The sequence below is a fragment of the Rhinopithecus bieti genome, unplaced genomic scaffold (genome assembly GCF_001698545.2).
Source record: "Rhinopithecus bieti isolate Rb0 unplaced genomic scaffold, ASM169854v2 scaffold_32096, whole genome shotgun sequence".
NCBI classification, from domain to species: domain Eukaryota; kingdom Metazoa; phylum Chordata; class Mammalia; order Primates; family Cercopithecidae; genus Rhinopithecus; species Rhinopithecus bieti.
The window spans coordinates 85,612-109,007 of NW_016813886.1; the positions used below are offsets into that span (position 1 = coordinate 85,612).

Consider the following 23,396-nt stretch of genomic DNA (forward strand, 5'->3'; position numbering starts at 1 on the left):
TAAATAAATAAAATAAAATAAAATAAAAAAGAAACTCCAACTATAGAAAGTATCCTTAAAGCCAAGCCTCAGAAACCTCAGAAGTCAAAGGACAAATACAACACACAGGACAGCAGAGGTCATGGTATTTACACCAAACTGTGGAAGAGGCTGCATTTTCTTGGGAGACCCTCAACTCTTTTTACCTCCCATTCTGTTCACCACACTTGGCAGGGATTATCCCCTTGAATTAGGAGTAGCGTGAAAACCAGTGGTTATTGTAAATCCAGATCATAGACAGATATTTTCATGAGTCAAAATCTAAGTATGAGTAGGATTTAATTTACATGAAAGGGTGTTTGCCAAATGTTAACAACTGGTGGCCTGAGGGGATGCTGGGAGGGAGCAGGAAGTGAAGTGCAAGGTTGAGGAGGACCGTCTGTGAGGGCCAGGGCCTGTGCAGGGACGTGGCGGGCAGCATGGAGGCTGGGACACAGGACAGGCAGAGGAACATGGCTGCAAGCAGAGAACATGGCAGACGGAGAATGACAGTGAGCAGAGAACACAGTGGGCAGGCAGGGAAGATGGCGGCAAGCAGCAAACATGGTGGGTGGGAGGGGGCCTGGTGGGCATGGAAAATGTGGCATCAAGGATGGAGAACTTGGTGGGCAGGGAAGATGTTGGGTGGTGAATATGATAGGCAAAGAACAATGCAGTCCCCAGACAACCCTTTCCTGCCTGGATTCTGACTGATGGTGCAGTCTCTGGACATCTTTCCCTGCCTCCACTACACCCAGATAAGAAGATGAAAATCTCATGCTGGCTGCCCAAAATGGAACACTGCCCCTTAGGTTTCCCTGAGGGCCACCCCTGCTTTCTTCTCTGCCTATGAGTTCCTAAACATCGGCAGTATCGTTGCATCTGCCATATATCTCCAGTTCTGCCCTCTGTCTTCATTTTTGTTTGTTTGCTTGCTCGTTGCTAGCAAATAAAGAATAAATGAGGAATAAATAATCTTTTAAAGAAACCAAGTTGTGCCTTTTGTTCATGGTCCCCAAGTCATCTTAGGGCAGAGCTGTCTGATGGGAAGGGTACAAGTTAGACTTAATAGATTTTTTCCATGTTTACTCAACACACACAAAGTAGAATTCCAGAGAGAGGAAAAGGCATGCAGAGATACAAAGTGGATCACCTTATGATGATCGGGGCACCAGCAAAAAAGAAGACACAGCCCTCACCATCACATGAGGGTCAAATAACATCCTATGCCAAAACATGAAGTAACTCTTGCAGGAATTACAAAGACAAAGTAGAATAAATGAGTGTCCTGGGATGTTTTATTGTACCTAGTTTAATATACATTTATGACAGATTAAGTACATTAAAATGAAAATATAAGGAATCTAATAACACATAATGAGTCCTTGGTTCAGACTCTTTTGGAATAGTACTTGTGGGGCACATATAATAATAAATCATGATTTCAATTACAAAGAAAAAATGAAATGTTAACTCTAAATGCACCATAAAACTCACCTCCCTGCTTAAAGAGAATTGAAATGCGCTTCTGGAGACAGTGAAATGCAGGTCCCTGAGACCTGACCAACTGTGTCTGTGTCCGGTTCTGGTCACTAACAGTGTGGCATTAGGCACCTCTCCCTGCCTGAGTTGTCATCTTCTGTAAAATAGGGAAATGGTGATCTTGGCTTCAAAGTGTTACTGTAGAGATTACAAAATATACACATAAAATGCTTAGTAGATAAAATGCCCAAAAACTAGGAAACACACATTTAACATGAGTTATTATTAATACTAACAATAGTAGTAATAGTAATACTGCTACTGCTATTATTATCACTACTACCTGCTCCTGGGGCTTCAAAACAATATTTCAAAAGAAGCAGTTCAAAGGAAGAAATGGTTAGTTTTGGATATTTGCAACTTCAAGGTCATAAGTGAGGATGCATCACAGAAAGGGGAGTGAAGATATCTTACACTCACAAAATTACGGAGAATCATTCTCACCTCTGTGTTACTCAGGACCTTTCCAGTATATGTAAGAGTAGGCCCAATGCAGCCTGGCTTAAAAAAAAATGAAAATACATAACCACTAAGTCCAACAGTTAACACGGTTTCAGAACTGGTTAGCCCAGGGGCTCTCCAATAGCATGGAGTTCTACATTTCCTTCTTTCTGCCACAGTGTTAGCTCCATCTCCTCATGACTGAAGTTCAGTGGTGTGTAAAGATCACACTCCATGCTTCCTCATTCTTGCCTAGCAAGAGGTCTCACTGCTCCAACAAGCACCCTGCACCCCTCCCGAGAGAGTATGGCTAGAGGAAGAGTCTGCCAATCCAGTGAAGCCAACCAGCCTCCATGGCAAGAACCGGGATGGGTCATCAGCTTTATCCCAGATAGGAGAAGACAGAACACTGGAGAAATTCAAGAGAAAATGGATGAGAATAAGTGCTGAATAGTGCATCACTGGGTGGGCTCTCTCCCGGAGGGGGTTTTTCAGAATAAGAACACTGGATGGTTAATTGTGTCCACTGCACACATCCTTTGAGACAAATTTGCCACATTCAAGTGGGTCCAGTTCTGCCCAAAGGGTGGTCAGTGAGTTATCCTGTGAGAAACCATCTGTTAATCTAACTAAATGTCTGAAGACTACGACTAACTTCTAAGGTAGTCCCTTTCAACCACATTTTTCTGTGCTGGGTGCCATGAAAACCCAGGTTCCACTGGGCTCAAGACAGAGATGTGGCCCAGAAGCCACAGATTCACTAAGATGGGGTCAGGAGGCCCAGTGCTGACCCGGCCTGGGCTGGGCTCCAACCATCTTACTTCCTCAAATTAGCAGTCCTGATTACATAAATTACACATCTTACTAAATGCATCCAAAATTCTGACAAAATTTTTTTCCAAGTCTGGTTTATTTCCAAAGGTGAAAAGTCTAAATTATAAAATATTACAATGTCCCAATGAAAGTAAACAAGGGAGAATTAGGTGAAAAATCATGGAAGTTTATAAAAACCCCTTCACAGAATGAAGAATTCCCAAGAGCATTTTGTCTGGTTTAAATTAATAACTTATTATTAAAACGCCATTTGTACGAATCCTCCAGTTAATCCACATAATGAGAAAGGTCAAAACGTGACCGGTTGTATGGTTGTGGCCCTGCTCACACTCTTCCGTTTGGAATGAGCAGCTCTCCTACCCTTTCTTGAAGGCTCTTGGCCATCAGCTCAGGAGCATGTGCCCCTCTGAATCTCAGGAACCTTTGATTCCCCTTCTTGCCTGGAGTGAAAATATCTATGGGTTCTGCCTGCACTTTTATCTTTAAAATTCAAAAAAAAAATTAATAGCCACAAGACATAAACAAGGAGCCAAAGATAGAGTGAGATGATAGTTCTTAACTGACTTAGGCAGAATCACTCAGAGAATCAGGGCTTAGAGAAAATATTAATTTAACCCTGAAAGTATTTACTCTCTTGGAAAAAAATGAAAGATCATAGCCGTATCTGTTTAACTTTTCTTTTTTTTTAACTGTATAATTTTATTTTTTTTTATTATTATACTTTAAGTTTTCTAGGACATGGGCATAAATGTGGCAGGGTTTGTTACATATGTATACTTTGTGCTATTGGTCGGTGTGGCTCACCCATCAACTTGGTCAGCACCCTCAATCATTCATTGTCCATGGATAGGAAAGAATCAGGGTATCGTTGAAAATGCCACTGCCCAAAGGTATTTATAGATTCAATGCCATCTATTCAAGGTACCAATGAGTTTTCTTCAAGAATTGGAAAAAACTGTTCAAGTTACATATGGGACTAAAAAGGTTGCCTCATGCCAAGACAATCCTAAGTCAAAAGGAACCAAAAACTGGAGGCATCACGCTAACCTGACTTAAACTATAGTGTCTAACAAAGTTAACCAAGGCTTTACAGAACCATAAAAACCAGGCATGGTACTGGTACCAAAACAGAGATATAGACCAATGAAACGAACAGAAGTCCTCCAGAAATATACCACCAATCTAAAGCATCTGATCTTTGACAAAAACCTGAGAAAAACAAGAAATGGGGGAAAAGGATTCCCTAATTTAATAAAATGTGCTGGGAAAATTGCGTAGCCATAGTAGAAAAGCTGAAATTGGATGCTTTCCTTAACTCCTTATAATGAAAATTAATTCAAAGATGGGATGAGAGACTTAAATGTTAACCTAACCCACCCATTAAAAACCCCTAGAAGAAAAACCTAGGGTAATACCAATTCAGGGCATTAGGCATTGGGCAAGGACTTCATGTCTAAACACAAAAGCAAACAGCAACCAAAAGCCAAAATTTGACAAATGGATCTAATTAAAACTAAAGAGGCTTCGCACAGCAAAAGAAACTACATCAGGAGTGAACGGGGCAACCTACAGAATGGGAAGAAAACTTTTGCAATCTACCTCATCAAAGGGCTTAATATCCAGAACCTAAAGAACTCAAACAAATGTACAAAGAAAAAAACAAACCAACCCCATCAAAAAGTGGGCAAAGCGGATATTTGAACAAATTTTTTCAAAAGAAGACATTCATACAGCAACAAGGCATATGAAAAAATGGTCGTCATCACTGGCATCAAGAAAAGCAAATCAAAAACCACCAATGAGATACCATTCTCACACCAAAGTTAGAATGGCAAACATTAAAACGTCAGGAAACCAGCAAGGTTGCTGGGAGGATGTGAGAATAGGAACACTTTTACACTGTTTGGTGGGAATTGTAAACTAGTTTCAACCATTATGGAAAGAGTATGGGAATTCCTCAAGGATCTAGAACTAGAAGTACCATATGACCCAGCCATACCTGTTTACCTTTTCAAGCACTGCACTCAGTGGTGGTGCTTCGGGAAGAGTTTTACAGCTTCTCACATGTGTTTTCTGACATCTCTGCAGATCACAAGATGACTCTGTTTCCACTCTAGTAACAAGGTAATAATGTTCACAGATTTCCTTTTGTTGAACTATCCTTGCATTGCTCACAAACCTTTCTTGGTCAGGATGCACTATCTTTGAGAGCATTGCTTGTTTGTTTTGTTACCTTTTTTTCTTCTTTAAAGAATGGAAGATAAGGTGGCTCACACCTGTAATCCCAGCATTTTTGAGAGGTCGAGGCAGATGGATCACCTGAGGTCAGGAGTTGGAGACCAGCCTGGCCCACAAGGTGAAATCCTGTCTCTACTAAAAATACAAAATATTAGCTGAGCATGGTGGTGGACACCTGTAATCCTAGCTACTCAGGAGGCTGAGGTAGGAGAATAGCTTGAACCTGGGAGGTGGAGGTTGCAGTGAGCCGAGATGGCACCATTGCACTCCAGCCTGAGTGACAAAGCAAGACTCTGTCTCAAAAAAGAAGATAAGATTTGCTAGTTTTAACTGAGATCTTTGCATCTTTGTTTTTGAGTACAATAAACCTATACATTTTCCTTATCATGCTAGGGTGGTTTCTTTCCCCAGTGTGAGATCAGAGTTATGTTCACAATTAGAAAAAGATAAAGATGGCCAGGTACTGTGGCTCACGCCTGTAAACCCAGCACTTTGGGAGGACAAGGCAGGTGGATCATCTGAGGTCAGGAGTTGGAGACCAGCCTGGCCAACATGGCGAAACCCCATCTCTACTAAAGATACAAAAATTAGCCAGGTGTGGTGGCAGGTGCCTGTAATCCCAGCTACTCAGGAGACTGAGGCAGGAGAATCACTTGAACCTGGGAGGCAGAGGTTGCAGTGAGCTGAGATTGTGCCACTGCACTCCAGCCTGGGTGACAAGAGCGAGACTCTGTCTCAAAAGAAAAAGAAAAAAAGATAAAGACTGTTTCATCCTTTGCTGTGTTCTGGAACAGTTTAAAATGACAGAAGTTATCAGTTCCTTAAAAGATGGTGACTATTATTTAATAGGTAACTGTGGAAGGACTTGTGAGCAGTTTTTCAGCTACAGGAGAAAATAGACAAGCACGCACAAGGTGATTCGTACACTACACAGGATTGTCCATGCACAGGTCCTTGCTGTGTACGAAGTGCCCGCTACCTGCAGTACAAGTGGCCATAATCCCAACTGGGTTCTCATAGGCTCATGGTTGCTTGGTAACATTGACATTCCCTCTCGGCTCATCACAACCTCCAGCAAACTGATGTGTGGAAAGAGGTAACAGGAGAACTCCAGAGCCCTAGTGATGAGGCAAAGCCTCCGTGACGCCCCTGCCACCTTGGCTCCGGAGCCCCAAAGCATGGTGGCTCCCTAGCACAGAAATCTGAGCTCACACTGAGGCCAAGACTGAGACAAAGGACACGTGGAAAGAAGTAACAGTCTTAGTATGTTGGTGCCAGATTATGAGTTTCTCTGGAGTCTGTCCCAAAGGAAATGGAAAACCACTGAAGGTGCAGCAACAGGAGGCGAGTCAATGGCAGATTGGCAAGAGGGACAGCAGTAAGGAATTTAATTGAAAAAGACTAAAACGTTTCCAGGAATATGTGCCAAATGTGACACTTTAGCAAGATGGGAGACTTCTGCAGACCGCCAGAAAGGATTTCTGCTTAGACTTTAAATCCTTCTTCTAGATGTTGGATTTTACTATAAACCCATTTTTAACATCTTTTCCATTTCTAGAATTCCCTAACCCTGTCATGCTGTGGTTGTTTTTTGTTCACCTTTCCACATGTTTCTGAAGAGGAATAAGTCATAGAATATTTACTGATTATATATAAGCCACAAAATATGTACACAATGTGAGCATAATAAAATTAACCATTCAAATGCACAATACATGTTTCAGTTCCAATCAACCCAGCTACATAGTCACGTAGAAAATAATATCTTAATATTTTTTCCACTGTATGTAACAAATTAAATGAGATTGGCCAAAATATTGTACTTGCTATGGTTGTCATGCTCAACTAAAAAGGTTTTAATGAAACAAAACAGCTAAAAGTGGAATGACGGTACATGTTCTCTAACCTGGTCCTTGAAAACATCTGCACCAAGGTGCCAAAGTGGTTTTCCAGTTTTGTGGGTCACTGTCCTCATCACGATTTAATCATAGCCACATTCATGATGGGTGGCATTTACGGAGTGTGAGGAGCTTTGTCTGGTGCCTGTCAGATGGGGCCCTGCGGAGTGGGTCTTAGTGGGCCCTCTTTGCACTGATAGAACCTGAAGAGCAGAGGGTCCTGTCTCTCACTTCAAGACGCCGACTCATGTATCCTGGCCGGGAGCCCTGTTAAAACAATACCCAAACTTTTTGAGATCATTTGTTAATGAAGGAAGACCTACAGTTACAACCCAGTCTTCAGTACTTGGGCAGGCTTGCCTCTCAAGAATTCATTTCATTATTTATTCATTCAACGAATATGTGCTGGGCACCTGCTGCATGCCAGATAACTGCTCTAAGCACTCGGGGCACATCAATAAACAAAGCATGCCTGGCCTTGTGGAGCTTGCATCTAGAAGGAAAAGCAGTCAGCATTAGATAATAAATAAGCAAATCCAATAGCATGCTGGGGGATAAGTGCTGCAATGTAAGTAATAGTACAGCACCAGGGGGTGGGGAGACAGGGTGTGACATGAAGGAGGATCGAGATAGACCTTGGGGAGAAAAGGACATCTGGGCAAAAGCTGAGGAGAGTGAGGAAAGTGTCTGGGGAGGAGTGTTCCAGACAGAAGTACCCAGCAGTGTGAATGTTCTCAGCAGGTGTGTGCCCAGTGCCCCAAAGGAATAGCAAGGAGAGCACTGGGGACAGACTGGAAAGGGCACAAACACAAAAGATCAGAGACATACAGGGCCAGACGGCAGAGGCCCTTGGCCATCAGTGAGCTGACGAGCATTGTGGGATTTTGAGCAGAGGAGGGTAAAGAGCTCTCTGCTGTTTTGATAGCCACTGTGCTCACTCTCTTGACAACAGCCTGTAACAGACCAAGGGCTGAAGCAGTGAGAGCCGCTGAGAAACTTTCGCAATAACCCTTAGGAGAGTCTTGGGCCCAGTGATAGCAGAGGAAGAGGTAGGTGGTTGGATTCTGGAACTTTTTTGAAGCTAGAGACAGCTGAATTTCCTGATAAATGCTGAATATTTGATCAGATATCATAACCATATCTTCTTTTAACAGAACATAGTCCAGGAAATCAATTTGCTATGGAAATTACTTTCTTGAGTCGGTCTGTTGAGGATGTTTCCGTGAGAACCCAAACCTGCTAGAGCAGGGGCTGCAAATTTAGGTTTTCAGAGTTTAGCAAGCTCTCGTCTAATGTCAGCATGACCGTATCATCTATTACCCATCCAAGGGTCATGAAGGAGTTCCCTTACACAGTGTTGAAAATCAACTGGGATTTCAGACAGGGCTAAGACATTAGCAGATGCTCAAATTGTCAAACAAAGGAGTTTGAAAATCTGGAAGCATTATTCTGCTACGTCCAGGAATCAAAATTGGTGCACGGACTAAGACCCTCAGACCAGCAGGGATGCTGAAATAAGAACGTAACATTAAAGACAGGGCCGCAGGCACTGAAGCTAGAGGATTTCCACCAAGGCCTGCATCCCCCAGACAGGCTGCTGTGCCCTGGAATAAGAGAGCTCATAACCATCTTCTCTGAGCCACCGGGTCTTCCCATTCGGTCTCGGCCCTCACTTGCTCTCTTCTTACTTCCAAACACACAAAAATACTGTGAGGGTTTGTAGCTGATGAAGTCCCAAAGGAGCGATCCAGGGCTTGGTGCATTTTCCTGTAAGGGGCCAGACAATAAATATTCTAGGCTCTGTGGCCACATGGTGTCTGCAGCGGCTTCTCAACTCAAAGCAGCAGAGACAACACTGAACAAATGAGTGTGCATGAGTCCAACAAAACTTCATTTACAAACCCTGGAATCTGAATTTTATGTGAGTTTTACCTTTCACAAAATATTATTTTCTTTTTACTTTTTTTCATTCATTCAAAAATTTTAAAACCATTCTTACCTTGCTGGCCAAACAAAACCAGGCAATGTCCAATGTGAGCCCTGAACTAAACCACGTGCTTTGAAAGGGCTCTGGTGCAGACAAGCCGGCATGGAGCCCCTAGGTCATGCAAAATGTAGTGGTCTTTCTGCTGTGGCCTCAGCTTAGTAGTGACTCCAGTAAGTCCAGTGTATGAAGCCTGGTCGCTGCTAACTCACAAAGGTGCAGCACAGGTCACCAGGCAACTCTGTTTCATGACACTTTACTGCCATCTGCTGGACAACTGTTACAATACAATTACATACAGATTGCACCAACCTTGAATTTGACGAGTCCCCTTGTAGTTTTGTGATGCATCATTTGTTCAATTTAAGCAGTGGCCCTGGGTTGGGGAAACATAGAAGAAGCAACTAATTCACAGGAGTCCCAGAAGTCATCATGCAAATGACACAAAGATCCCATCACTTTCTAGTTTGAGGAGGGGTTACAAGGGGAAGGAAGGAGGGAAGGAAGACATCTTCCAACTGTTCCTGTCTAGTCTCTGCAGGCTTAGATTGGTGCTCTGCCTATATTGCAGGTGTTCTGCAAACCGGAGTCCTCCTCGCTAGAGTCCCAAAAACGTGCCTCAGTCAGATGCTGGAGAGACAGAGAAGGGAAGAGTCCATCAGGGCCTCCTGATTCGAGCGTCACACAGCAACGCTTCTGAGCTCGGTGGTCCACTCAGCGCAGGGTTCTGTGAACTCCTGCAGAGAGCCAGGAGTGCTGCTGAGCTTTCCCAGGTGTGCGTGACCATGTGTGCCTTCATCTGTGTGTGACTTGGGCCAGCACTTGCCCTCCTCCTTCCTTGGCTTCTCTGCCCCTTCAATGGGGACAACACTCCTAGACGTTGCTGTCTCATGGAGACAGTGTGACCGCGGAACGAATACCGTTTGCACAGCGTAATCAAGATCAGCAGTCCTGAAGCTGCAAGGCTGGCGAGAGAACAGGAGGTGAAAGAAAAGGGCGAGTTAGACCACAGTTGTGGGGTGCAGTTGAGAAGCCATGGCACATAAGAGATTGCCTGTAATGGGGCTCCAGGCTTTCAGGCCTGGCAATGGATCCTCAGGTTTCAAAATGAAAAAGGAAAAGAGATAGAGACCAAGACCAAGGGTTACGTGCAGAGACTATGAGGTCCACTGTCTCTGATTTAAAACCAAAACACTTGCCATTTGCTCTAGGGAATCAGGGAAGAAAGATACAGGGTGATCTGTTTAGCCCCACCCCCAGGCTTCTGGACATTTCCAGGACTCTAGGCAAAGGCAGAAGCCAGGTCAAGAGTTCCACAGCAAAACAGGTGCACCCAGGACCGGGAAAGGCTCAGGGCGCCCATAGTACACATCAGTTGGAACACAGGGGGCCTGGGACTCAAACTGCCCTGTGTCTGGCCTGGGGGAAACTGGGGCGGGCGGCGTGATGTGCAAACCTCAGACCCAGCTCTGGTAACACAAAGTTGTCCCAGGGAAAAGTGAGCGAATTCCAGTGTTGTGACAGCTGCAGAGGGCGGCTCAGAATGAAGACGCCTGCCTGGGGACAATGGGTCCTTTGTGGGTGCAAGGGAGGTCTTTGGGGGCAGGCCAGTGCATGGGGGTCTGGTGGCTCCTTCACCTCTTCCAGAACTCTTAGGAAAGAGACACTGCCTGGGAAGACTGAGTGTCATAACTCACTCAACACCTTGTCCAACATGAAGTGACCAAGCCCTTGATCACCTTTAAAAACTAGTTTGTGGCTGGGCACTCTCAGCACTTTGGGAGGCCAATGCAGAAGGATCGCTTGAGCCCAGGAGTTCAAAAACAGCCTGGGCAACACAGGGAGACTCCGTCTCCACAAAAAATAAAATAAAAAAATTAGCCAGGCGTACTGACACATGCCTGCAGTCCCAGCTACTCAGGAGGCTGAGGCAGAAGGATCTCTGGAGCTCAGGAATTCAAGGCTGCAGTGAGCTATGATGGCACCACTGCAGTCCAGCCTGGGAGACAGAGTCTTGCTCTGTCTCAAAAAACTAAAAATACAAACTAGTTTCCATGTCCTCAGCCACACACCATGATAAAACTTCAGCACTAACACTTTCATGCAGAACAATGGTTGACATGCTTTAAGACTGCCTCCTTAGCGCATAGAGAGCAATGGCACAACACCATAGCCAACCAAGCCCAGACCAAGGTAGGATTCCACTCTTACCCGGATCTGGAAGGCAGAGTCCCCCTGGTCACTGGCCAGCACTGTTTAGAACTATCCAGGAGGCTCAAGGACTCATGGGCTCTCTTCCTCCCTTCCCTTCTCCCAGCTCCCATCTTCCTCCACACTTTCCCTGCCCACAGCCCCGGGGTCAGGTCCACAGGGCATAGCCACCCTTAGCCACCAAGGTAAGCCTGGAGTCCTAGGGAGCAGGCTCTGTCCCTCTGGGCTGCTCACCAAGCCACACGCACAAAATCCTACCTGTCCCCCCAGCAGCCTGCCACGCTGCTGAGCCCAGATGGTAAGTTTTAGTATGAAGGCACAGGAAGAGGCCAAGGGAAATGTAACGGAGAACTTAGAAGCAGGCTCTGCCTCTGTCCTAGAGTCCCTGAACTGATCCCCTGCCTGGCCCACGAGGTCTGTGCATGGCAGAGGTGTGGCTCGCCCGCCAGCACTAGTCAGGGTCAGGCCGTGCCTTGGCCCCCACCCTTCACTCTTGGGTGAAAGCTCTCAATTTGTTCAGTACCCACACGTGAGGGGCTGTCTTTATGGGTCTGCCCAGACATCCCAGGCCCTCCCAAGTCCATGTCCTTCCCTAAGACTCTCTACTTCCCAGGATGGTGACAATAAAGGCCCGTTCCCCTCAGGAGAAGCCCCCTCTACTCAAGGTGTGGCCTTGGAGAGGTGCCCCGACCATGCCCAGAACCACACAGACTGAGAAGCGACCAGGACCACCCACGCTGGCCTGCCCCTGCCCTCTGATGGCTCCTTCTGGCCCAAGGACCATCCCCTCCTCATTGAAACCCTGAGTCAGGGATGCTCTGGGGAAAGGGGAGGTCACTGTGGAACCAGAAAATAAAGACACAACCCTAGCTTCCCATCCAGCTGTGAGACCAAGTATCGGAAAGGCAATGAAGTAGAGCGACCCCAGGGCTGGTGTGTCCTCACCCGCAGCACGTGCAGACACATGGCACTGTAAGCTATAGGCATGGCTTCTCTATATCTAGAATTGTGTGTGTGTGTGTCCATGTGTGTTTGTGTGCATCCATGTATGTGTGTCTGGATCTGTATGTGTGTGTGTCTGTGTGCATCCATGTGTGTCTGTGTCTGTGTCTACCTATGTCTGTGTGTGTGTGCCCTCCAGGCTGGGTAGGGGCAGGAAGAGTTGGGAGAGGAAGCCTGAGACAGGCCCAGGCCCCAGGCCCTGCTCACTCCCCTCAGCTCCTTGGGCTGAGTGCAGTGGGCTTGAGGGTGGATGTGCAGTGGCCTCCTTCCTGAGGTCCGAGGGCCTTGGTCTAGGGCTGAGGTTGAAGGACAGCCTAGCAGGCACAGTACCAAGGCTCTGGGAGAGGCTGTGTCAACCGCCTCAGGGGCGCAGGCAGTCTGGGTGCATTTGGCACCCGCGGCAGCCCCATCTTCCCTGAAAGGCTGAGGAGGGAGGGCAGCCAGAAGTTCCATGGGGACCCCGGTAGACTTGAAAGCTGGCCCACCCAGGCGAATCTGATCGCTGGAGTCGGAGGTGGGGAGGCTGCAGTTAGCTGTGATCGCTCCACTGCACTACAGCCTGGGCAACAGAGCGGGACCCTGTCTCTAAAAGAATTAATTAACATGACTTGAGAAGTGACTAACTTGGCAGAATTCACCAAGAAGCGGTCGACTGCTCTCTATCAAGCATGAAATAGGAACTAGACTAGAATTACAGAATATAATGGGAGTTACGCTTTTTTCGTGGGCGTCCCACTGGGAACTCTGGACCCAGAGCCAGGTCTCCTGCTGCCTGCGAGTCTGCTGACACTCCCCTGCGCAACCGGGGCCCCTCTGGCCGTCCCAGGACTCGCGTGCTCCTCCCACCCGCGGCCCACCCCACTGGCGGTGCATCCTCCCGCCAGTGGGACCTGCCGTGGGAGGGGAAGGTAGGGGAAGGGAAGAAGGCCGAGTCCGCCTGCCCTTGAGTGTAATCTGTGCTGCTGACTTCAGAAGGATGTCTTCGGGTTGGAAGATTTAACTTAGAGTGAAAGTCAGTAAACTCTGGCCCACGAAACAGGCCAAGGCTCTCTACGTCCTTCCTGAGGTTTTTTGCATGATGAAGCCCGGCGGTGGAGAGGGCCCCGGAACGCACCAGTCGCGCCCCTGCTGGGAGCTTTCCACGCTCAGCTAAGGCCCCGGGCGGTCCGGGCCAGCGTTTCCATCCGCGGAAAAGACCCACTAGGCGACGTCTAAGTAGCGCTTGGAAATCGCTACGTGCGGAACCCTGGCTCGGGCCGGCGGACACCCGGACTCCCCTGCGCGCACAGCAGCCGGCAGAGCCTGGGGGCTGAGGCTGGGCCGGGCTCCACGTGACTCCCCGTGGCCCCAGGGAACTGTCGCCCCTGGGGTCCGCCGCGGCTGTCCTCTCGGCCCTCCGCTGGCACAGCGGCAAAGGGGTTTTCCGGGGCCGGGGTCGAGTCCAGCCTGTCCTGCTTCTGAGCCGCAGGAAGTCGCTGGGACCAGCGTTAAGGAGGAAACCCTAAAATCTCTAATTGGGCAGGAGAACCCCTGAGGGACCTCCTGAGAGGAGGAGCCGCAGCTGAAGCTGGCAAGCAGAGACGGAGAGAAGTGTGACCTCGTCATAATCAGCACCAATACATACATACATAAGTACTTGGAAAACCACCCAATGTTAAATTTCAAATTAGAAACGTCCTAAATGTCCAACAGCATGGGAATGGCTAAGTAAAGTATAATACCTAGCTAGAACAGATGGTACCAGCCAGTCTAAAAGGAGGGTTCAGAGTTTGTTGTAATTTTGGAAATTGTAATTAATACCCATTTAATTGAGGAGATAATTTTTATTTACTAACATGATCTCATTTATAGCTTTAAAATGCGTCTAAAAATAGCAATTTTCATGGTGATTTTATCTGGTTCATAGAATGGGTGGCAATTAATATATGAAAGAACAACTTGCCCCAAGAAGACAAACAGGTTAGAGTGACCTTGTGCAAAAAAAAAAAAAATTCCATCTGCTTCTGAAGGAGGCGTGAAGTTGCCTGTGTGGTGCCTGCCTCCTTGGACGTGGTGCAGAAGAGCTGGGGCTCTGCCCGGCAGTGCCCACTTCCTCTGTAACAGGTAGCATGGTGTCAGCTGAGGAAAGAGCTGTGGCCTGAGGAGAGGACAGCGGATTCCTGAAAGTAGAGCCCAGGGAGTAAAGGAGGGATGGGATAGGGGATGGGTAGGGGACAGGGAGTCCAGAATCAGAAGCGTGAACCCTGGGGCCGGGCCACTTGGGCTGGCGATGCAAACTCCCAGCTTGGCAGCAGGAGGTGAGACCTATGGCCCCCATGAGTTCCTCGTCTCTCAGGAGGGTAGTAATGGTCCCTACTGCTATGATTTGAATACTCCTCCCTTCAAAACTCACGTTGAAACCTAATACTCAATATGGCAGTATTGAGAGGTGGGGCCTTTAAGAGGTGACTGGGTGATTAAGGTTCTGCCCTCTTGAATAGGTTAGTCTGTTAATGGATTGATGAAGGGGTTGATGGATTAATGGATTATGCAGTAGGACCGGTGGCTTATAAAAAGAGAAAAGAGACTTGAGCTGGCACACTCAGCCCCCTGCCGTATGATGCCCTGAACCACCTATGGGCTCTGCAGAGTCCCTGCCAGCAAAAAAAACCCTCACCAGAGAAACCGTCACTTGATGCACCCCCTTGACCTTGGACTTCCCAGCCCCTAGAACTGTGAGAAATACATTTCATTTCTTTATAAATTACCCAGTTTCAGGTATTCTAAGCAACAGAAAACAGACTAAGACCCCTGCTTACTAGAGATGTAGAAAGGGGCACACACCAGCATCCACAGAGCACTAGGAAGAGGGCCTCCATGGCATAGGCACCCAGGAAATGTGTCTGCTGAGCCTGTGGATTCACAGGTGCCTCTGATGGACTTCAGGACGGGCTGGTGGTGCCATTAAAGACTCGTGGCTGCCTCTGCTGTGTTCATGTTGTCCACACCACTACTGGAATGACAAAACTGCAGAGGCCCCATCTGCACACAGTTTTGATGAAGCTGGAAATTCTCCCTGTCTCCTTGCACCTCTTTCTCAGACTTTCTTCTGGGATTTTATGGTTTTCTGAATTATTTTTGCATAAACACTATTTTAACAGCAAAGAATAAAATTTTTTAAGTGTAAACATTCACTCTTCATCTCACTGCTCTCAAATTATCTTTTACATTTTCATATTTACCTCCTATCCCTTCTCATATTCAAACATAATTTGACATAGTGCTAATTATAGCATTAATTCATATTCTGTCTTTGCTGTTCAAAGGAGTTTGGGGTAGACTGGTGGAAAAGTCAGATTAAATGAATGTGAAGCAAGCTAGCATCAAGCTGCCCCTCTGCAATCATAAGCACCAGATCTTTGGGAGGATCAACAAGTGTTACATTCAGAGTAGCCAGCTTCAAGAGCAAAGGCAACCCCAATTAAGCCATTTCTGAAAATATTATCCCAAGTGTATTATGTGTGTGTGTCAAAATTATGCAATGGTTTCGTGCAAATTGTTGAGTAGGAAATGAGAACATTGCCGTTTAAAACAAACAAACAAAAAGCCCCAGATGAATCCGAAACCACTTACTGGAAGGGATGAAGAATTAAAGAAAATCACTAAACCGCCATAAGAGAGGATATATTACTAATAAGTCTGATGAACCAAGTGAGCTGGATGCAATCCCTCGCTCTCTCTCTCTCTTTCTCTCTCTGTCTCTCTCTCTCTCTCTACACACACACACACACACACACACACACACACACACACACACGTCAGGAAAAGAGAGTAAGTTAACATCATTTTAAACCAGCATTTAAGATCACAAACTAAACAATAAAGAATAGAAATAGGTGGGAAAGTGAACAGAGGGAAACCAAAAATCATTAAAGACTTAACCCTTCCATAAAGGGCAGACCAAGTTTTGTGTGTTTTTTTGCCAGTTGTAGATATATTCTGAATGAGACTGATACTGTTTTAGGATAACAACCATAGGATCAAAACTGGGCTGATTTCCTGGCTGACCCTTAGTAAAAGATGAAAGCAAATGAAATGTGGGTCACTCATCCAAAGACAGCAAATAGAGAAAGAAGACAGAAAGCTGGCCCTGCTCTGCAGGTGTCCACAGTAGGCACCATAATGGGGCAGGGGCTCCCTCACCTCCCACGCTCCCCCCACACGGGTCCTCCCAGCCTTCCTCTTAATCATTTAGTAGATGTGCCACCTCCTTCTTCCCTCTCCTTCACTCCACACCATCTGTGTGAACTTTTTCTGGATTTCTGGGTGGGCTCCTAAATGTTGATTTGTCTAAAATATAAAACTCGTTGTACAGAGTAGGTATCCAACAAATACAAAATGTGAGTATTTTGGTATATTCATTTTATTTACATCGTTTCTATCTACATAAGTGTAATACTGTATATCAACCAGCATGTTTCAGGTTTTACTATGATGGTTCTGCTAGCTACGGTAAAGGAAGAAGGCTTTTATGTTTGTGTGCATGTGGCTGTCTTGCAAAATATATATGGGATATGCATTGTCTGTTCTTTAAAAACATAAAATGATTCACCTATGTATTTCCAGTTTATTAGTTCTGTTTACTTAGTCATTTCCACTCTCAACTTCTATTAGTCTGCTCGGTTTGCCATAACAGAATACCACAAACTTTTTTAAAGAGTCTTAAAAATCAGAAATTTATTTCTCACAGCTCTGGAGGCTGGAAGTTTGAGATCAGAGTGGTGGGCAATTTGGTTCTTGGTGAGAGCTCCCTTCCTGGCTTGTAGACAAACACCTTCTTGCTGTATCGTCACATGGCCTTCTTTTGGTGAGCATGCATCCCTTGTGCTATGGTGTGAGTGTTTGTGTCCCTGCCAAAATTCTTGTTGCAACTGAATTTCAACAGTATTAAGAGGTGGAGCTTCTAGGAGATGATTAGGCCATGAAGTGTCTGCCCTCATAAACGGGATCAGAAACCTTGCAAAAGGGCTCAAAGAAACTAGTTCCACCCTTTTTTGCCTTTCCATCCCTTCCATGTGAGGACACCTAGATGGTGCCATCTTGGAAGCAAAGACTGGACCCCACCACACACTAAACCTGCCTGTGCCTTGCTCTTGGACTTCCCAACCTCCAGAACAGTGAGAAATAGACTCTATTATTTATAAATTACCTAGTTTGTGGTATTTTTTTATAGTAGTACAAATGGACTAAGAAAACTGCTATCTCTTCCTCTTCTTCTCAGGACATCAGCCCTGTGGCATTAGGTCCCTATCCTCATGGCCTCATTTCACCTTAATTACCTGTTCAAAGTCCTTATCTCAAAATACAGTCACATTGGGAGTTAGAGTTTCAACATGTGGATTTTGAGGGGACACAATTCAGTCCATACCACAATTTTTCTGGCTAATTGTAGGATGGTGCTTCTTGGCACACTTAGGGATGAATTAGATTGTGTGATTAGTTCTGGACAACAATTTTTGAGCTGCTATGATTTGAATATTTGACCCCTGAAGACCTCGTGTTGAAATTTGATCTCCAGTGTTGGAGGTGAAAGCCTCACAGAAGGTGTTTGGGTCATGAGGGTGGACCCCTCATAAATAAATTAGTGTCCAGGGGTGGGGCTGAGTGAGTTCCTGCAAAGAGCCTGGCATTTCCCCCTTGCTTCCTCTCTCAACATGTGATCTCTACACACAGAGATCCTCTTCACCTTCTGCCATGAGGGGAAGCAGCCTGAGGCTCTCACCTAACATTGGTGCCATGAGTCTGGTACAGCTTGCAGAACTGTGAGCCAAAAAAACGTCTTTTCTTAGGCTGGGTGCAATGGCTCACACCTGTAATCTTAGCACTCTGGGAGACTGATACAGGAGGATCACTTGAGCCCAGAAATTTGAGGTTATAGTAAGCTATAATTGCATCACTGTATTCCAGACTGGGTGACACAGCAGGACCCTGTCATTCATAAATAAGTAATTAAATAAATAAATAAATTTTTAAAACTCTTTTTTTTATAAATTACCCAGCCTAAAGTATTCCTGTATAGCAACACCAAAAAGACTAAGATATGAGCAAATGTGATTTATGTCACTACTGGGCTATGTACTTAATTGCCAGTATAAAATGTTCCAAAGCTTTCTTATCTCTATGCCATAGTCACTGGCACTGTAAAGATAGTGGCTGCTTTGTCAGCTTGGGTTGCTGAATGTCCACAATGAGTAGAAGTTCCTGCGATTGGATAGCATGAGAATGGAATAGAGAAGAAATACACCTTTTTGACTTGTCACTAGGATTTTACTGTTTTTGCTGCAGCATAACCTAATCTACTTTCACTGATACAACTTCTTTGGTGGTAATTTTTAGTGGAGATATAATTTAGACACAAAAAAATGCAAAGTGTTCATTTCGATATGTTTTGGTAATTATATTACTCCCGTGTAGTCACTTCAAACTATGGTGCATGTCCATTACCCCAAATGTTTCCAGCTCTTTCCAACCAGTCCTCCCACCCTCTTCTATCCCAGAGAAACTATGCTCTGATGCTCTGATTTCTGTCATCATAGATTAATTTTTCTCTTCTTGAGCTTCATATAAATGGGATCATATTGTATGGATGTATTTCTGTCTTGCTTCGTTCACTCCATGTGAAGTTTTTGAGATTGGTGTATTTGTGCGAGTCAGGTGAGCATCCTTTTGTTGCTTGCTGACTACTATTCCATAGTATTAACATGCCACAGTTTGTATATCCATTCTCCTATTGATGGACATTTGGTTGTTTTCAAATAAGGCTACATTCTTGTGAAAGTCTTTTGTGTTTTATTCCTGTTGGCAAATACCTAGGAGTGAAATTTCTGGACCATAGGGTAGGTGTATCTTGAAATTTAGAAGAAACTAACAAAAGGTCTCTAAAGTTCTCCAGCCATTTCATACTCCTTTCAGCAATGTTTGAGAGTTCAGTGCTACATACTTTTGCCTATATTTGGTTGTGTTGTCTTTTATAATTTTAGCTAGCCCAGACTGCTGTTAGCATTCAGTCTAGGAGCTCTCAGGAGAGAGAGCCTTTGCCTTCTTTCCCAAAAAAGTCTTCCTTAACAAATGGTGCTTAAGCACTGATTGTTCATATGGAAAAAATGAACTCTGACCTCTAAGTCACTACTACATACACAAAAATTAAAATGGGTTATAGACCTAAAAATAAAAGCTAGAACCATAAAGCATCTAGAGGATAACATAGGAGATTCTTTAAAAAAAAAAAAAAAAAAAATTAGAATAGGCAAAGGGTTCTTAGGACACAGAAACATTAAATCACTAAAAAATGATAAATTTGACTTCATAAAAGTATTTCTCCCAAAGTACTTGAGTTACAATTAACTATATTTGAGCACCACCATGCCAGGCTAATTTTCATATTTTTAGTAGAGACAGGGTTCCACCATGTTGGCCAGGCTGGTCTTGAACTCCTGACCTCAAGAGATCTGCTCACCTCAGCCTCCCAAAGTGCTGGAATTACAGGCATGAGCCACTGCACCTGGCTGATTTTCTTTGTATTTTCTAATGCTTTGATCGTTTTTATGTCATAATGATTTACCATATTTTGTAAACATTTTAGACACTAGAAAGTCCCCAGGCAGGACCTGATGGCTCATGCCTGTAATCCCAACACTTTGGAAGGCTGCAGTGGGAGGATCTCTTGAGTCCAGGAGTTTGAGATAAGCCTGAGCAACACAGTGAGATCTTGTCTCTACAAAAAATTTTACAAATTAGACGTTGTGATGGTGTGTGCCTATAGTCCCAGCTACTCAGGAGGCTGAGGCGGGAGGGTGGCTTGAGCCCAGGAAGTTGAGGCTGCAGTGAGCTATGATCTCCACTGCACTCCAGCCTGGGCAACAGAGTGAGACCCTGTCTCAAAGAAAGCCTCCAAAGGTCAGAATCTATCAATTAATTCTGTTTTGCATTTCTATAATTTATACCTACCTTTGCCAGCTTGACTTTAATAATGGTGAGTCAAATTGTCTAACTAGCATATTTTGTCAAATTGTTCCTAACTCTAAATCTTATGTCTTTATGTCAAAAAGTAACAAAATTCATAAAGTTTCAAAAACATTATCCTTAATATTGATAATAATTTTTGTTAAATGCTATTTAGCCAATTGCAGTTGACTAAATCATGCCCTTTTAATATTAATATTGATGTTAATGCCTGTGATTCTGTTTGGCAAAGGCTTTCTGGTTATTATGCTGCTGCCCAATGCATATCCCATCATGAAAGCCTGGTGAGTTGGAAGGAACAAGGTACTTGAGTCAGACCTGGGTAGAATCCCACATCGACTGCTCACTGGTTGTGAGATCCTGGATATGTGTGGTAACGTCTCCAAACCATGGAGGGAAGAACAATGCCTACTACAAAGGATGAAATTATAGATTCTATGCAGCAATGGCTCCATACACACATCCGTGTCCAAGAGCGACAGACATGGACTGTTTCCAAGCCCATTTTTTAAATTATATTTATATTTGACTACAGTGGTGTCAAATATAAATATAATACTAAACCATCACTATGGTTTGGTATTTTTGAGACAGGTTGTCGATCTGTAGCCCAGGCGAAGTGCAGTGGCACAATCTTGGCTCACTGTAGCTCTGCCTCCTGGGTTCAAGCAATTCTCGTGCCTCAGCCTCCTGAGTAGCTGAGATTACAATAGTGCACCACCACTCCTAGCTAAGTTTTGTATTTTTAGTAGAGACAGGGATTCACCATGTTGGCCAGGCTAGTCTCGGTCTCCTGACCTCAAGTGATCCACCCACCTCGGCCTCCCAAAGTGCTGGGATTACAGGCCTGAGCCACCGTGCCCGGCAGCAAGCCGGTCTTTGGAAGCTTTTGTGTATTCACCATGGTTTGAAATTTATTGGGTGCCTAATATACACAATAGTTGTATATTTTAAACAAGTCAACATTTAGAAGCCCATTCAAAATTCAGAAAAGCTCACATAGATGGTATGGAGTGATGGAGAGAGAAGAAGGAGGTGGCAGATCTATTAAACGATTAAGAGGAAAGCTGGGAGGACCCATGTTGCGGAATTGTGGGAGGTGAGGGAGCCCCTGCCCCACTGGCCCGTGACTACCATGGACACCTGCAGAGCAGGCCCAGCTTTTCATCTTCTTTATCTATTTGCTGTCTTTGGATAAGGGAGCCACATTCTTGTTTGCCTCATCTTTTACTAAGGTCAGCCAAGAAATCAGCCCAGTTTTGATCCTAGAGTTGTTATCCTAAAACAGTATCAGTCTCATTCAAAATATATCTAGGCCAGGCGCAGGGGCTCACACCTGTTATCACAGCACTTTGGGAGGCCGAGGTGGGCAGATCACCTGAGGTCAGGAGTTGGAGACCAGCCTAGCCAACATGGTGAAATCCCATCTCCACTTTAAAATAAAAGTACAAAAATTAGCTGGGCGTGGTGGCGGGCGCTTGTAATCCCAGCTACTCGGGAGGCTGAGGCAGGAGAATCATTTGAACCCAGGAGGCAGAGGTTGCAGTGAGCCAAGATTGCGCCATTGCACTCCAGCCTGGGCGACAGAGCAAGACTCCATCTAAAAATAATAATAAATATATATATTGGCAATAAACACACAAAACTTGGTTTGCCCTTTATGGAAGTGAAAGTCTTCAATGATTTTTGCTTTCCCTCCATCCACTTTCCCACCTGTTTCTATTCTTTATTATTTAGCTTATGATCTTAAACGCTGGTTTAAAATGATACCATCTTCTCTTCCATTACTTACTTGTGTGTGTGCGTATGTGTTTTGTATCCATTTTCTTGGCCCATGAGATTTAAAGTAAATCCCTTCCTGTTGGAGTTTAGCGATTTTCCTGAATTCCCCATTCCTTCAAGCAGCTTCAGGGCCACTATAAGCTTTCGACTTCCCAGTAAGACTGAAGGTGCTGTTAAGTCACCTGGTTCACATGGCATCTTCTGCTGCCCTCCCCAAAAAGGAGACCCTGAGACAGACTTGAGGCTAGTCGTTTGACTTGACTGTCAGTCACTGCACAATGAGCCAGAACAGGAAGCTGTGCCACACACAGGTGCAAGAATGAGTGGGGTGCCACTGTGGCAAACAGGGTGCAATCCGACTGAGGCCCTCTGAGAGAACATGGAACACGGCAGGACTGACTCACGGAAAAGGAGGTGAGCTGGGATAGTCCTCCAGGAACTCCTAGTCCTTATCGTCCAGGAACTCCTAGTCCTTACCGATAGAAGGTAGCTCCTGGAAGCATTAAATCCCCAGCACCTGAAGTTGGGCACACCCACAGGGCAGGCAAATTCCTGTGGCCACTGAACGGCCTCAAGTAGGGAGCTCAAGTTCTTGAGGTGGGAAGCCCTTGACACACGGGGACATTGGCCACCAAAGCACAAGATGAGCTCAAGAGATGTTAGGGGCGCTACCAGCAGCTGCTACATGCCATGTTTTATGAAGTGTCAGAGCATGAGGGGCTCTGCCAACCGAACGTGGCTGGGAACAGCTGCCTTATGGTGCCCTTCGCCAACATCACAGAACCTAGGCCATGGGAACGCCTTCCCAGGAGGACCTCCAGGTATGGACCAATGCCAGGGGCCCAAAACTGAAGTAACAACTTCTCCTTCTGCTGTAAAAAAATTGCAGAAAAATATTGTCTCTAATTTTATTAGAAGTACTTTTAAATGTAAAATGTTTCCAATTAAGTATTTTAAATTTGTATCAATCTAGGCATTTCTGAAAATGTTATTCAGAAAACTGTAGGAAAATACTTTTCAGCAGCTCATTTTATGAGTTAAAAACAACTTATTTCAACTCCTAGTGCAATAAATTTTATTTTAAAAGCATTAATAAACTGGCAAGTTCAGAAATAAATACTGGAACAGTTCTAAATCAAAGTTTACAAACATTTGAAATGCAAACAGACTGCAGTACTTTTTAATAGTTGGAACTTTTAAGTAGTTGGAAGGATTTCCGAAATAAAGAGGACAAAACCATCTGTGACAGACTGGATTAAGAAAATGTGGCACATATACACCATGGAATACTATGCAGCCATAAAAAAGGATGAGTTTGCGTCCTTTGTAGGGACATGGATGCAGCTGGAAACCATCATTCTTAGCAAACTATCACAAGAACAGAAAACCAAACACCGCATGTTCTCACTCATAGGTGGGAACTGAACAATGAGATCACTTGGACT

General features: G+C 45.0%; 1 long non-coding RNA gene across 1 annotated transcript in view; it reads right to left on the reverse strand.

Moving 5' to 3' along the window:
* The window catches only part of LOC108513312 (uncharacterized), a 24,935-nt gene extending 17,709 nt beyond the window's left edge, over positions 1-7,226 (reverse strand). Inside the window, exons 1-2 of the long non-coding RNA XR_001880856.1 lie at positions 6,980-7,226; positions 1,516-1,657 (exon numbers count right to left, since the gene is read on the reverse strand). This is a non-coding gene — a long non-coding RNA (uncharacterized LOC108513312). The remainder of the gene's footprint in view (positions 1-1,515; positions 1,658-6,979) is intronic.
* Positions 7,227-23,396: the final 16,170 nt, after the last annotated feature.